Here is a 13,031-nt window from a genome sequence, read left to right on the forward strand (position 1 = left end):
ATGGGGAAGGCAAATGGAATATTGGCCTTTATTTAAAAGGAAATTGAGTGTAAAAGTAAAGAGGTTTTACTAAAAGTATCCATTCATGGTCCTTCACAGATGAAGTTGACTCTCTTCCACTTTCATAGTGAGTCCATACGTGCCTGTACAGACTGCTGCGACATCTGCAGGCTCCATTACTCTTGCGGCAGAAGGTGGTCACTGGAGAGGAGTAGGTGGGGCATCAGTGTGGTAGTTTGCTCCTTTTACTGTTTTAGCCTGGCTTCTGCTTTTTCCCAGCAACAAGTCTCAAGGTACTCAGCATTTTCCCAGACACTCCTCTTCCAAATTGGATGGTCTTAGGTCAGTGATTCCCGGGTGTCTGTGGGAATGCAGCACTTCCTCAGTGGGGCCTTGAGGGTATCACTGAAGCACTTCCTCTGTCCACCTGGGGCTCCCAGGCCACATCAAGTATGATACTATAATTGTGGGCACACAGGGCCATTTTGCCAGTGACTGCAGGGTACTCAGGCAGTTCACACCAACACAGGAGCCAGGCTTAAGACCCCAGCCCATGCTGCTGGTTGGATACACTCCTCAAGGTGTGACGGGGTGTGAGGGAACAGTGTAGGAAGACCCTTGGTAGTCAGAACTCTCCCACCTAGGCAGGGGGCTTCCCTCAGCACACATATGGGCACAATGAGCCTGATGCAGACACTGACCCCTACCTTGGTACTCAGGCCAATGCACCCTCAACTGCCCTTCACCTTATGTCTGTTTTCTTTCAAACTAGTCCCAAATCTGCAATCTCTGTTTGCCTTTTGTCAAGTCAATCACATTCACAATATCTAGACAGGTACCCATCTTCGTCACTCCTACTCTCAGAATCCTCTATCATACCACCCAAATATGTAGGCAATTCACCCCTTTCAGTCTGCTCTGCCAATCAGAATGATCATAGCTGATTATCCAACTCAGTGCCCTGCTCCCATTTTCTCCCCATATCCTTTGACCCCTTTAGCCTGATACTAACTCTTTGAAAACATTCACTGTTTTGGCCTCAACTACTTATTGTGGCAAAGAATTCCACTCTCTGGGTAAAGAAATTTCAGTAAAAAATCTCAGCCCTAAATGGCTAATCTCTGTCCTTAGACTGTGACCCCTGATTCTGGTCTCCACTAACATCAGGAATACCCTTCCTGTGTGTTTACCCTGTCTAGTCCTACTAGAAATTTTATAAGGTCTCATGACATTTCAACTCCCTACATTCATCTAAACTGAAGAGTATATTGTCCTAAGCTATCCAGTCCCTCCCCATATGTCATAGAAACATAGAAAATAGGAGCAGGAGTGGGCCATTCAGCCGTTCGAACCTGCTCTGCCATTCAATATATGACCATAGCTGGTCATCTCTAACTCAATAACCTGTTCCTGCTTTTCCCCTATATCCATTGATCCCTTTAAGCCCAAGTGCTTTATCTGAATCCTTCTTAAATTCATACAAAATGTTTGATTTCCATTGGTTTCTGATGTAATGAATTCACAGGCTCATTGCTGTCTGGATGAAATTTCTCCTCATCTCAGTCCTAAGTGGTCTATTCCATTTCCTTAAACTATGTCTCCTGGTTCTGGTCTCCCCTATCATCTTGAAAATCCTTCTTGCACGTACTCTATCTCCTGCCCTATCAGAATTTTACTTCTGTGAGATCCTCCCAATTGTTCTAAACTCCACAGAATATAATTCTAACTAGTTCAATGTCTATTTATATATGTCAGTCCTGTCATCCCAGGAATCTGTCTGCTAAATCTTCGCTGAACTCCCTCTATAGCAAGAACATCTTTCCTCAGGTAAGGAGACCAAAACTGCAGACAATATTCTTGGTGTGATCTCAAGATATTAGAAACTGCCGAAGCTAGAGTCTGGGATAACAAGGGGTGGAGTTGGAGGAACACAGCAGGCCAGGCAGCATCAGAGGAGCAGGAAAGCTGATGTTTCAGGTCTGGACCATTCTTCAGAAACGCAATTTACCTTCTTAACCTGCACCTGCAAATTTAGCTGCAGCAAATGGTGTACAAGGACACCCAGGTCTTGTGAACGTCCCACTGTCTCAATTTGTAGCCATTCAGATAATGATCAGCCTTCCTGCTTTTGCCCCAGAAGTGGATAAACTAACATCCATCCACATTGTACAGCGTCTATCATGCACATGTCCACTTACTCAGTTTGTCCAAATCACACTGAAGCATCTCTGCATCTTTCTCACAGCTCACTCTCTTAGTTCACTTGCCCAATCATTGACGTATATTGTGAATACCTGGGGCCCTTGCACTGATCCCTATGGTACTCCATTAATCACTACCTACTATTCATCAAAAGACTCATTTTTCTAACCTTTTGTTTCCTGCCTGCCAACTAGTTTTCTATCCATCTCAACCACTACCCAATCCAAATTGCTTTAATTTTACATGATAATCTCTTATGTGGGACTTTGTCAAAAGCCTTCTAAAAATCCAAATAAACCACATCTACTTGGCTTCCCCTCATCAGATTTAGGAGTCACTTCTTTGATGAATTCAAGTCAAGCAGAATTTTCTTTTTTAAATCCATGCTGACTTTATCCAATCTTTCCATTGTTTTCCCAGTACTCAGCTATTGAACCTTTGTAATGAACCCTAACATTTTCCCCACTACTGATGTCAGCCTGACTGGCTGTGCAGTTAGAATCTGTTCCAGAGTCTGCAGAATCTTGAAAGATGACCAATAATGCATCTATTATTTCTGGCTACTTCCTTAGAAGATTGTCAGTCCCTGGGGATTTATCTATCTTCTGTACCATCAATTTCCCAAACAACATTTAGAGTCATAGAGTCATACAGCATACAAACAAACCAGGCAGTCCTACTCATCCATTACAACCAGGTTTCCTAAACTTAACTAGTCCTATTTACATGTGTTTGGTCCAAGTCCTTCTAAACATTTCCTATCCGTACAGCTGTTCAAATGTTTTTTCAATGTTGGGATTGTACCTGCATCTACTACTTCCTCTGGCAGCTCATTCCATACACACCTTCTGTGTGAAAAAATTGCCACTTAGATCCCTTTTTCCTCTCACCTTAAAAATATGTCCCCTTGTTTTGAATTCCTCCACTCTAGGAAAAAGACCTTTGCTATTCACCTTATCTATGCCCATCATGATTTTATAAACCTCTATAAGGCCACCTCTCAGCCTCCTATCTTCCGATGAAAAAGGTCCCAGCCTATCCCGCCTCTCCTCATAACTTAAACCCTCCAGGCCTGACAGCAAATCTTTTCTGAACTCTCTCCAGGTTAGCAATATCCTTTCTACAGCTGATCCTCTTTAGCTTCTCCCTGTATTCCCCAACATTTTTGGTATACTGTTTTATGTGAGCATGGTATCAAAATTCTTATTTAGTTGATCAGCCACTTTTTTTCACTCCCCATCATAAATTTCTCTGTTTCCAACTGTGAGGGACTTACATTTGTCTTCACCAATCTTTATAGTCACAGAGTCATACAGCATGGAAACAGACCCTTTGGTCCAACTCGTCAATGCCAACCACACACCCCTAATTAATCAAGTCCCATTTGCCAGCATTTGGCCAATATCCCTTTAAACCCTTCCAATCATGTACCCATCCAGATGCCTTTTAAATGTCATCATTATACCAGCCTCCACTATTTCCTCTGGCAGCTCAATCTACACATATACCATCCTCTCTGTGATAAAGTTGCCCCCCAACTCCCTTTTAAATCTTTCCCCATCACCTTAAGCCTATTCTCCCGAGTTTTGAACTCCCCTACCCTGGGGGATATAAACTCTGCCTATTCACCATGTCCATGTCCTTGATGATTTTATAAACCTCAATAAGGTCACTCCTCAGCCTGCAATGTTCCAGTGGAAAAAAAACCCAGCCTATTCAGCCTCTCCTTATAGCGCAAACCCACATCCCCGCTCCTTTACTCAATATGTTGACTAATGAAAGCAAGCATTTCAAATGCATTCTTCTCAACCCTATCTGAGACTCCACTTTCAAGACACTATACACTGGCACCCCTGAGTCTCTTTGTTCAGCAACACTGCCCAGTGCCCTACCATTATTTCTATAAGTCCTGCCCTGATATGCCTTGCCAAAGTGCAAAATCTCACATTTATCTCAATCAAACTCCAGTTGCTACTCCTTAGCTCATTGGCCCATTTGATCAAGGTCCCATTATACTTGGAGATAACCTTCTTCACTGTCTGCTACGCTTCCAATTTTTGTATTATCTGCAAACTTACTAACCATGCTTCCTATATTCATATCCAAATCATTTATATAAATGACAAAAAACAGTGGACCCAGCACTGGTCCTTGTGGTACACCATTGGCTCCAGGCCAAAAAACAACCTTCTACAACCACGATAATGAAATGTGAGGCTGGATGAACACAGCAGGCCCAGCAGCATCTCAGGAGCACAAAAGCTGACGTTTCGGGCCTTTTGTGCTCCTGTGATGCTGCTGGGCCTGCTGTGTTCATCCAGCCTCACATTTCATTATCTTGAATTCTCCAGCATCTGCAGTTCCCATTATCACTTCGACAACCACCCTCTATCTCCCACCTTCAAACCAATTTTGTATCCAATTGGCTAGCTCTCCCTGAATTCCACGTGATCTAACCTTGCTAATCAGTCTACCATGTGGAACCCTACCAAGCAACTTGCTCAAACCTATACAGACAACATTGCTCTGCCTTCATCAATCTTATTTGTCTCACTTTGCATACATATAGAAATATTAACAGTTAATGTTTAGGTTTCCTACAAGCCTATGCGTGATTTCAGATATGCAACAATGTGGTCAACTCATCATTGCCTTTTGGGCAATTAGGGATGGGCAAGAAATGCTGGCCTAACCAGTGATGCCCACATCCCATGAATGAATTAAATTAAAACATTCCTGCAACTTGTAGACCTTCACACATTATTATAGTGACATAACATGACCATTTAAATTTTAGAAGAGAAGCAAATGGATTTAGATCAGTTGTGAGATGGTTACATTTTTAAAAGGTCAGATAGTCATTTGGAGCAGTGACTGAAATGCATATTTTCCAACATAGCATGTGACTACTGTACGGTGTCTGGTAGGATACCTGTGATATTAACAGATGGATTGCTTATACTGTTGTGTTTAAAACATACCCGAGAACAATAATTCTGTTTTTGGGTTCAGTTCAAAAGAATCAGGAGTTCAAATCAGAAGGGAGAATACAATTTCTGTCAGTAGAACAATCAAATATTCAGTTTAGAGGAACCATTCATCCTTGTCTGTGCTTCCAATCCAGGAGAGTTTGCATAGAAGCTTTTAACTTGTTTGAAATGAATACATAAGCCATTAGCATTCAGAAAATTTTACCCATCAAACTCTTACAAGGAAATGTAAAGCTGTCTCTGCAGTCTAAGGATAGAAATTGGGGCATTAGTGAAACAAGAAATTAAAGAGTTGCGGTAGGAGTGATATTTTTCTTACTGGAGAAAATTGAGAAATTTCACATCTTAACTTTTTAATTCTCCCTTCTGAACTGAATTCCTGACATGAGGATAATCTTGGGAAACAAGCTGAAATATTTGTTTCGCTGTTTGCATTGAGGAATTCCGAAGTATTTTAAAAGTTGACTTAATGAAAACAATGTACTGTGGTGTATTCTGAAGCAGTGTCATATTAGACTTACAACATTAAGTTTATTTTCCTCCCATTAAATACTACTATTCCTGCTGAGTTTCTCAGGCGCTTGTTATTTTTATTATAAATTGCTTTGCTTGTTTTATTTGAAACTTCATGTGAACACATTGCAGTGACTAACCACCAAAAGAACCAACTGCAGACAGTCAGATTTCATTCTGGGATTTTATTTGTCCAACATTACTATCAGCTGGGATAATAATAAACCCTAGAAAGTGATGGCTACAGAGAGAATGATACATTGGTAATCATCTTCCAAAATTGTGTTAATTCTGCAATGGTGTCTGCAGATGGGAAGGCTGTAAATGTAAATCCACTGTTTAATAGAGATGTTAGAGGGAAAACATGGAATTACAGACCTGTCAGGAATATGGACAATACTGGATTATATAACAAATCTTATGGATATTTAGAAAATAATTTTCTGATTGGATAGAGTCAACATGGATTTATGAAGGGGAAAGTTTGCTAGACAAACCTGATAGTTTTTAAGAGTGTTATTAGCAGAGTTGATAATGGGTTACCAGCTGGTGTCATGCACTTAGAATTTATAGGTTTTTGACAAAGACTCACAAGAAGGACATTAGTGAGCATAAAGTAGCTAAAATTGGGGGAAATGCACAAGTTTGGATTGGGGATTGGTTAACAGGTAGAAAGCAGAGTGTAGAGCATTTGTGTCATTCTGAGGTTTGCAGGCTGTAACCAGCGAGAAAATGCAAGGTTCTGAGCTTATCCATATATTTTTGAAGGTCCAAATGGCATCTGAGAATAACAAATAAATGCTGAGGGTTGTGGCCTGGGTATTCATCTATGGTTAATGCCTGTCTCAGTGTGGTCAGCAGTGATTGATAGAGAGGATATTCCAGCCGATAAAGAAACATTTACTCAATGTTGCTACAGGGCCATATAATGTGACTCCTAGGTCTGGCAGTAACTGTAGAGAGAAAGCAGAGTTAACTTCAGAAATAGAAGTTCTGAAGAAAATTGCTAGGCCCAAAATGTTAACTCCATTTTCTCTTCACAGAAGTTGCCAGGCCTGCTGAGTTTCTCCAAAACTTTCTGCTGTTGTTCCAGATTCCCAGCATCCACAGTTCTTTGTTTTATTTTAATGTTTAACTCATTGCCACAACTCTCCCAGTTATGGCCACTTAGAAAAAGTTTTACTCCTGTCTCCAATAAGACTTTTGCTCGAACCTTTATTCTTGTCCACCATGATTACTTCCTTCTCACTCCTGGTGTTTAACAAAACCTGTTTCTATCGCCACATCTCATTCCTCAGTGACTGTCTTTAGCTTAAAAGAGATGTGCGTTGCAGCTGAAGTTTCATCCTTTGTGTATCAAATCCAACCCAGGTCCACAGGTATCTCTGTGATGTACAATGCTCCTCAGTCAGCTGTTCTCATTGCAACCTGAGATCCAGTCAATGACATGCGAGGCCATATGCACAACCTCAATCACTCCATCTATCAGCATTGCTTCATGCTCTGTCAGCTGCCCTGCCATCCAGTTCCACTTTGTTCTTCAGCTTGTTTGACATTCTATCAAGAAACCTTTCTCTTTTTCTTTCATGCATCAAATAACACAAGTTGTAACAACTCATGGCCCCCTGGAACCTTCCTCCCCTCCCCTTCTTACTGTCACCATCCTTTTGCATAACTCCACAACTTATTAGGTACTTACTGCCCCTTCTGAAATTCTGCTTTCTGATGCTGAATGTTCTGCCTTCAGTAAAGGCCTCATTTTTATCCCTATGTGCTCCGCCTTAATGAATTACAGGAACAACACGTCGTTGAACACTTCTTCCATTGCCTTCACCTTTGTTGCCCATTTGTTTAGTCAAGAGTCCTCTCCCTGTCTCACAGACAACTTCACCCACCTCCAACGTTCTCCCTCTACGTGGATCCCTTTCTTTGGCCTTTTATCTGCACTCGACCTGTTCACTGAGAGCTGTTAACATGACGTTACTCACCCTAAATTCTCTGCACCCATTTGAACCTATCTCCTTCTGAACAGATTACACTCCATGATCTCAGATCCAACCCTGACTTTGTATTGAATAAGTTCTGAAGAAGAGCCGCTGGACCGGAAATGTTAACTCTATTTTCTGTTTTAATAGATGCTGCCAGATCTGCTGAGTTTGCCCAGAGTGGCCAGGGATGCATAGGTTAGGAGGTAAGCTGTAGAAAATGTGTGGTTACAAGAAGAAGTTGCAGGGTGGGGCTGGCTGGGATATTGTCTGGAGGGTCAGTGTGGACTTAAGATCATAGAGTTGTATAGGACATAAACAGACCCTTCAGTCCAACTTGTCCATGCCAACCAGACATCTTAAATTAATCTAGTCCCATTGCCAACATTTAGCCCATATCCCTCTAAACCTGTCCTTTTCATATCCCCATCCAAACACCTTTTAAATGTTGTGATTGTACCAGCCTTCACTACTTCCTCCGGCAGCTCACTCCATACACACACCACCCTCCATGTTCCTTTTTTCTCCCTTTATTCATTCACGGGATGAGGGTGTCACTGGCTAAGCAGCATTTATTGCCCATCCCTAAGTGCCCAGAGGGCAGTTAAGAGTCAACCACATTGCTGAGGGTCTAGAGTGTCAGGTAGGCCAGACGCAGTAAGGATGTCAGTCTCCTTCTCGAAAGGGCATTAGTGACCTTTTCCAACAATTCACAATGGATTTACAGTCGTCATTAGATTCGAAATTCCAGATGTTTGTTGAATTCAAATTTCACCATCTGCCATTTGAACCCAGGTTCCCAGGATATTATCTGGGTCTCCGGATTAACAATCCAGTAATTGTACCACTCACCATTACTTCCCCAATAAAAAAGTTGCCCCTCAGGTTTGTTTTAATTCTTTTCCCTCTTAATTTAGACCTATGCTGTTTGGTTTTGGGCTCCTTAACCCTGGGGAAAAGACCTTGGCTATTCACCCTATCTATGCTCCTCATGATTTTATGAACCTCCGCAAGGTCAACCTTCAGCCTCTGATGCGCCAGGGAAAATAACCCCAGCCTATTCAGCATCTCCCTTCAGCTCAAACCCTCCAACGCTGTCAATATTCTTGTAAATTTTTTCTGTACCTTTTCAAGTTTCACAACGTCTTTCCACAGTAAGGGGACGAGAATTGCAGACGATATTGCAAAAGTGGCCTCACCAATGCCCTGTACAGCCACAACATGACCTCCCAACTCGTACACTCAATGCACTTGATACGCTAAATGGCCTGCTTCCACACTGTACAGATTTTATGATTCTATGGTTTTTGCTTTTGTTTTTGAATGTATCTGTAATAATGCTTTACAATGTATGAATTATTATAGTTTGCTGGTAATTGCCATTGATGTGTATGATGTGTTTTACTGCCTGATGAGAATGGGAGGTTAAATGAAAGAAAATCGCTGACATTTACTTTATAAGTAACAAGTAACAAGTAGCAATTAATTTATTTAACCCTAACAGTGAACAAATTAACAGAACTGCTAACAAACCAAATAATTTTCCCCAACTCCAAACTATTCCCTCACTGAACTAAATTCTACTGCTATGCTCTTCCAATAAATGTAAGTCTCACTTATACAACCCAAATAGTAAGAAAAAGGAATAAATTAAAACTTCGTCTCTCATCGTCCACATAGAATGTGCCTTCCGGAATGCACTCTACTTTCCCCACTTTCTCTCCAGTCATAAAAGCCTTTCTTCTGTCGTTGCTCAAGTCATCAATGCCTTTCTTCTGCTCATCCTGCTGTCAGGGATGTGTTATCTATGAAGACTCTTAGTTATAAATGTTGCAGTACCTTTTGTGAATAAGGTGATGCTTTCGTAGAGAGCTCAGCGATTTCTTATGAGAGCTAGGTGCTTATTTCTCAAATGGCAGTTTTCTCTCACACTGATTTTCAAAAACCCTTTCCTTACATACCTTGGATGACATATTAATTTTCCTACATTAGCATTGGTCTGAGGTTGCTAAAAACATCAGATTTAAATTTAATTGTCTTTTAATTGCTAAGTGCTTGATTTAAATTAATTGGCTGATTCCAACTAGTTGCAAAACAACAAAACAAGCTTAAGGTTTCCAATCACACAGTCATGTTCATTCAGCTCCACACTTTGTTACCTGGATTCTCCAGCATCTGCAGTTCCCATTATCTCTATCACAATTTTAACCTCACTGCAAAGCCCCTTCCAGGATGCCTGACCTGAAGAAGTTACCCTCCTCCCTCTGGACCAACGTCAAGGGATGTCTCTCCCACTACAACTCTCTTGCCCCCTCTCTCCCTATTTATTTCAGAATCCTCTCCCTGATGAAGGGTCTAGGCCCGAAATGTCAGCTTTTGTGCTCCTGAGATGCTGCTTGGCCTGCTGTGTTCATCCAGCCTCACATTTCATTATCTTGGATTCTCCAGCATCTGCAGTTCCCATTATCTCTGAACATAGTCAATTGGTACATGTTTCAATTTTTGAACTGGCTGCACATTTTTAGCTACATGCCAACACTGTTTTTTCTGTATAAATTTTTAAGCTTAGAAAGACACTTTATCATTTAGAGGAACCAGACATTCTACACAACTTCGTAACAACAGCTACTTCTCCCATTTGCACCATCCACATTTCTGATTATTGTTTTGCATGATGGGGGAATTAATTAAAATTATTTTTTTACGGTAAAAATTCTCAATCAGAACGTGTTGAGGTCACTTGAAGTAAGTATTAAAATTAAGCGAAGAGCTGCCGATGCTCAAAATCCGAAAGAAAACAAAAATAGTAATTTCAAAAGAAATTTCATGGAATTTGAAATGTTAACTCTGCTTTCTCTCCACAGATGCTGCCAGACCTGCTGAGTTTCTCCAGAAAATTCTGTTTATGTTTTACATGAAGTAAGCATTGTTTTAGTCTCTGTAAAGACTTTAGAGTCATCAGTATAATGTACAAAGTTCAAAAATTGAAGTGTTGCCAAAAATCAAATGTTGGCCTAATTAGTACATTTAATGAAGTTAGCTGCCAAATTGACTGGCAGTGTCATATTGACATGGGATATCACAATTAAAAATTGGTCCCCTCAATGAGTGTTCAACACTCAAAACTGATACATGATGAAGATCAATTTCTCCTCCACAGTAGGACATCAAAGGACAAAAGCAAGAATGCTGATACTCAAAGGTCAATGAAAAGGGAAAAAATGTTAGGAGTATTGTTAAAAAAAATGAGAGCACCATTCAGCATAAACCAAGTGCACCTCAAGGAAGGGGCTGAGATGGATTTCTCTCTCACAAAATAGTCCCCTGATCATTTCTGCTTCAGGGGAATAGTTAAAAATAGGATGGAACTTGTCTGAAACAATAATCAGGGAAAGATTAGTTTAAAGTTTTGGTAAAGATCTGTGGCTCAGATTGGGGATGAGCTTGTTTTTGTTCAGACATTTCATCACCATGACATCAAGAGGCCTCTGATGAACCAATGTTGTTCTACTCCACTTAAAATTTATATTGTCCGGTCCTTTATGGTGAGTAGTGTTATTTCTGGTTTTGATGTGTATGGGCTTGTATATGGGGTCCAATTCTGTGTGTTTGTTGATTGCATTACAGGTAGAGAATCATGGCTCCAGGAATTTCCGTGTGTGTCTATGTTTGGCTTGGGCTGCTATGTGTACATTGTCCCAGTTAAACTGATGGCCTTCATTGTCTGAATGCACTGATATCAAGAAGAGTTTGTCATGCTGTTTTGCTGCTAGTTGACGTTCATGTATTCTGCTAGTTTCCTTCCTATCTGTCTGATGTAACTAGCCATCAGAAAACATGAACATCAGCTAGCAGCAAAATAGCACGACAAACTCTCCTTAATTTCGGTACATTCAGACAATGAAGTCCATCAGTTTAACTGGGACAAGGCACCCAAACTAGCCTAAGCCAAACATAGACACACATGGGAATTCTTAGAGTCATGATTCTCCACTTGTTATGCAATCAAGAAAAAACATTCAGAATTGGTCCCGATATACAAACCCATACAGACCAAAACTGGAAACGACACTACTCACCGTAATGGACCAAACAGTATAAGTTCCAAGCGGAGTAGAACAACATCACTTCAGTGGAGGTTCCACCGATGATGTCACCTAGCATGCTGATGAAACGTCTGAATGAGAACAAGGCAGTTCAGCGTGGGAAAGGGTAGCTCCAGCAAGAATGGATGCCATTGAAAACCAGCTCACACAGACTTGTTATGACACAATAGAAATGAGCAATATTACAGTTGCTGATTTGTTGATGACCTCTGAAAGAAAGGACACAGATGCTGAGCAACTCCACAGGCAGTGATGTGGTTGCTGCAGGGCACATCTGAGAAGGAAAATGAATTACATATATTGTTTATGAACATCACAGAAATACTAATGCTAAAGCAGAATGAAAGCTAGGAATATTGATAGACTCAGGTAACACTTTGAAAGTCAAGGAACATCACCACAGTAATTAACAAATCATGCTGAACTGAATCAATAGTCAATGGAATGCTAGTCAGAAGTGATTACTGCAAAACTGTACAATATCAAATTTTGAAGTATGTTGGTTAATATTCAGCAGTGGAAGACTGTGATATGAAAATGTATGAAATTCCATGCAGCATTGAATACAAGTGATGATATTGATAATTTAGGTAAATGTATACATATTTTAAGAAAAAAAAAATTGAGAAATGGGAACGGGGAATGCTGTTTGCCCCTCAAGCCTGCCCTCCTATTCAATAGGCCCATATTCCTGCTGTCCACTTTCCTGCTCTTTCCCTGTTATCCTTGATTCCCCTACTGATTAAAAATCTGTCTCAGCCTTAAATATACAGAAGGACTGTTGGGGACAAGGAGTTTGAGAGATTCATAGTCCCCAGAGAGAAGAAATTCCTCCTCATCTCAGTCTTAAATTGGCCTTCCTTTATTCTGTGTCTATATCTGCTGGTCACCCATAAGGGGAACAATCTTCTCAGCATTTACCCTGTCAAGCCCTTAAGTATGCTACATGGTTAAAAACCATCACACTGTATCCAAGTCATCCTTGTTTAACATTGAATTAAGTGAAATTAAAGTTTTGCTCGCTGAGCGAGAGAAAACCAATCGATTCTTCCATATAAGCACTCACAGTGATTCACATTTTAATGTTTATTAAAAGGTAATGTTTATTAAAAGGTCACAGCCACTAAGGCGGGTACAGATGGACCAAAAATGGTTCAGTTTACCCAAGGAGTGAGGAAATAGTCCTGAGCTGTTGATGTGGGACGTTGGGGAAGGGTATGTGAGAGTGTGAGGAA

The sequence above is a fragment of the Stegostoma tigrinum genome, chromosome 17 (genome assembly GCF_030684315.1).
Source record: "Stegostoma tigrinum isolate sSteTig4 chromosome 17, sSteTig4.hap1, whole genome shotgun sequence".
Lineage (NCBI taxonomy): Eukaryota > Metazoa > Chordata > Chondrichthyes > Orectolobiformes > Stegostomatidae > Stegostoma > Stegostoma tigrinum.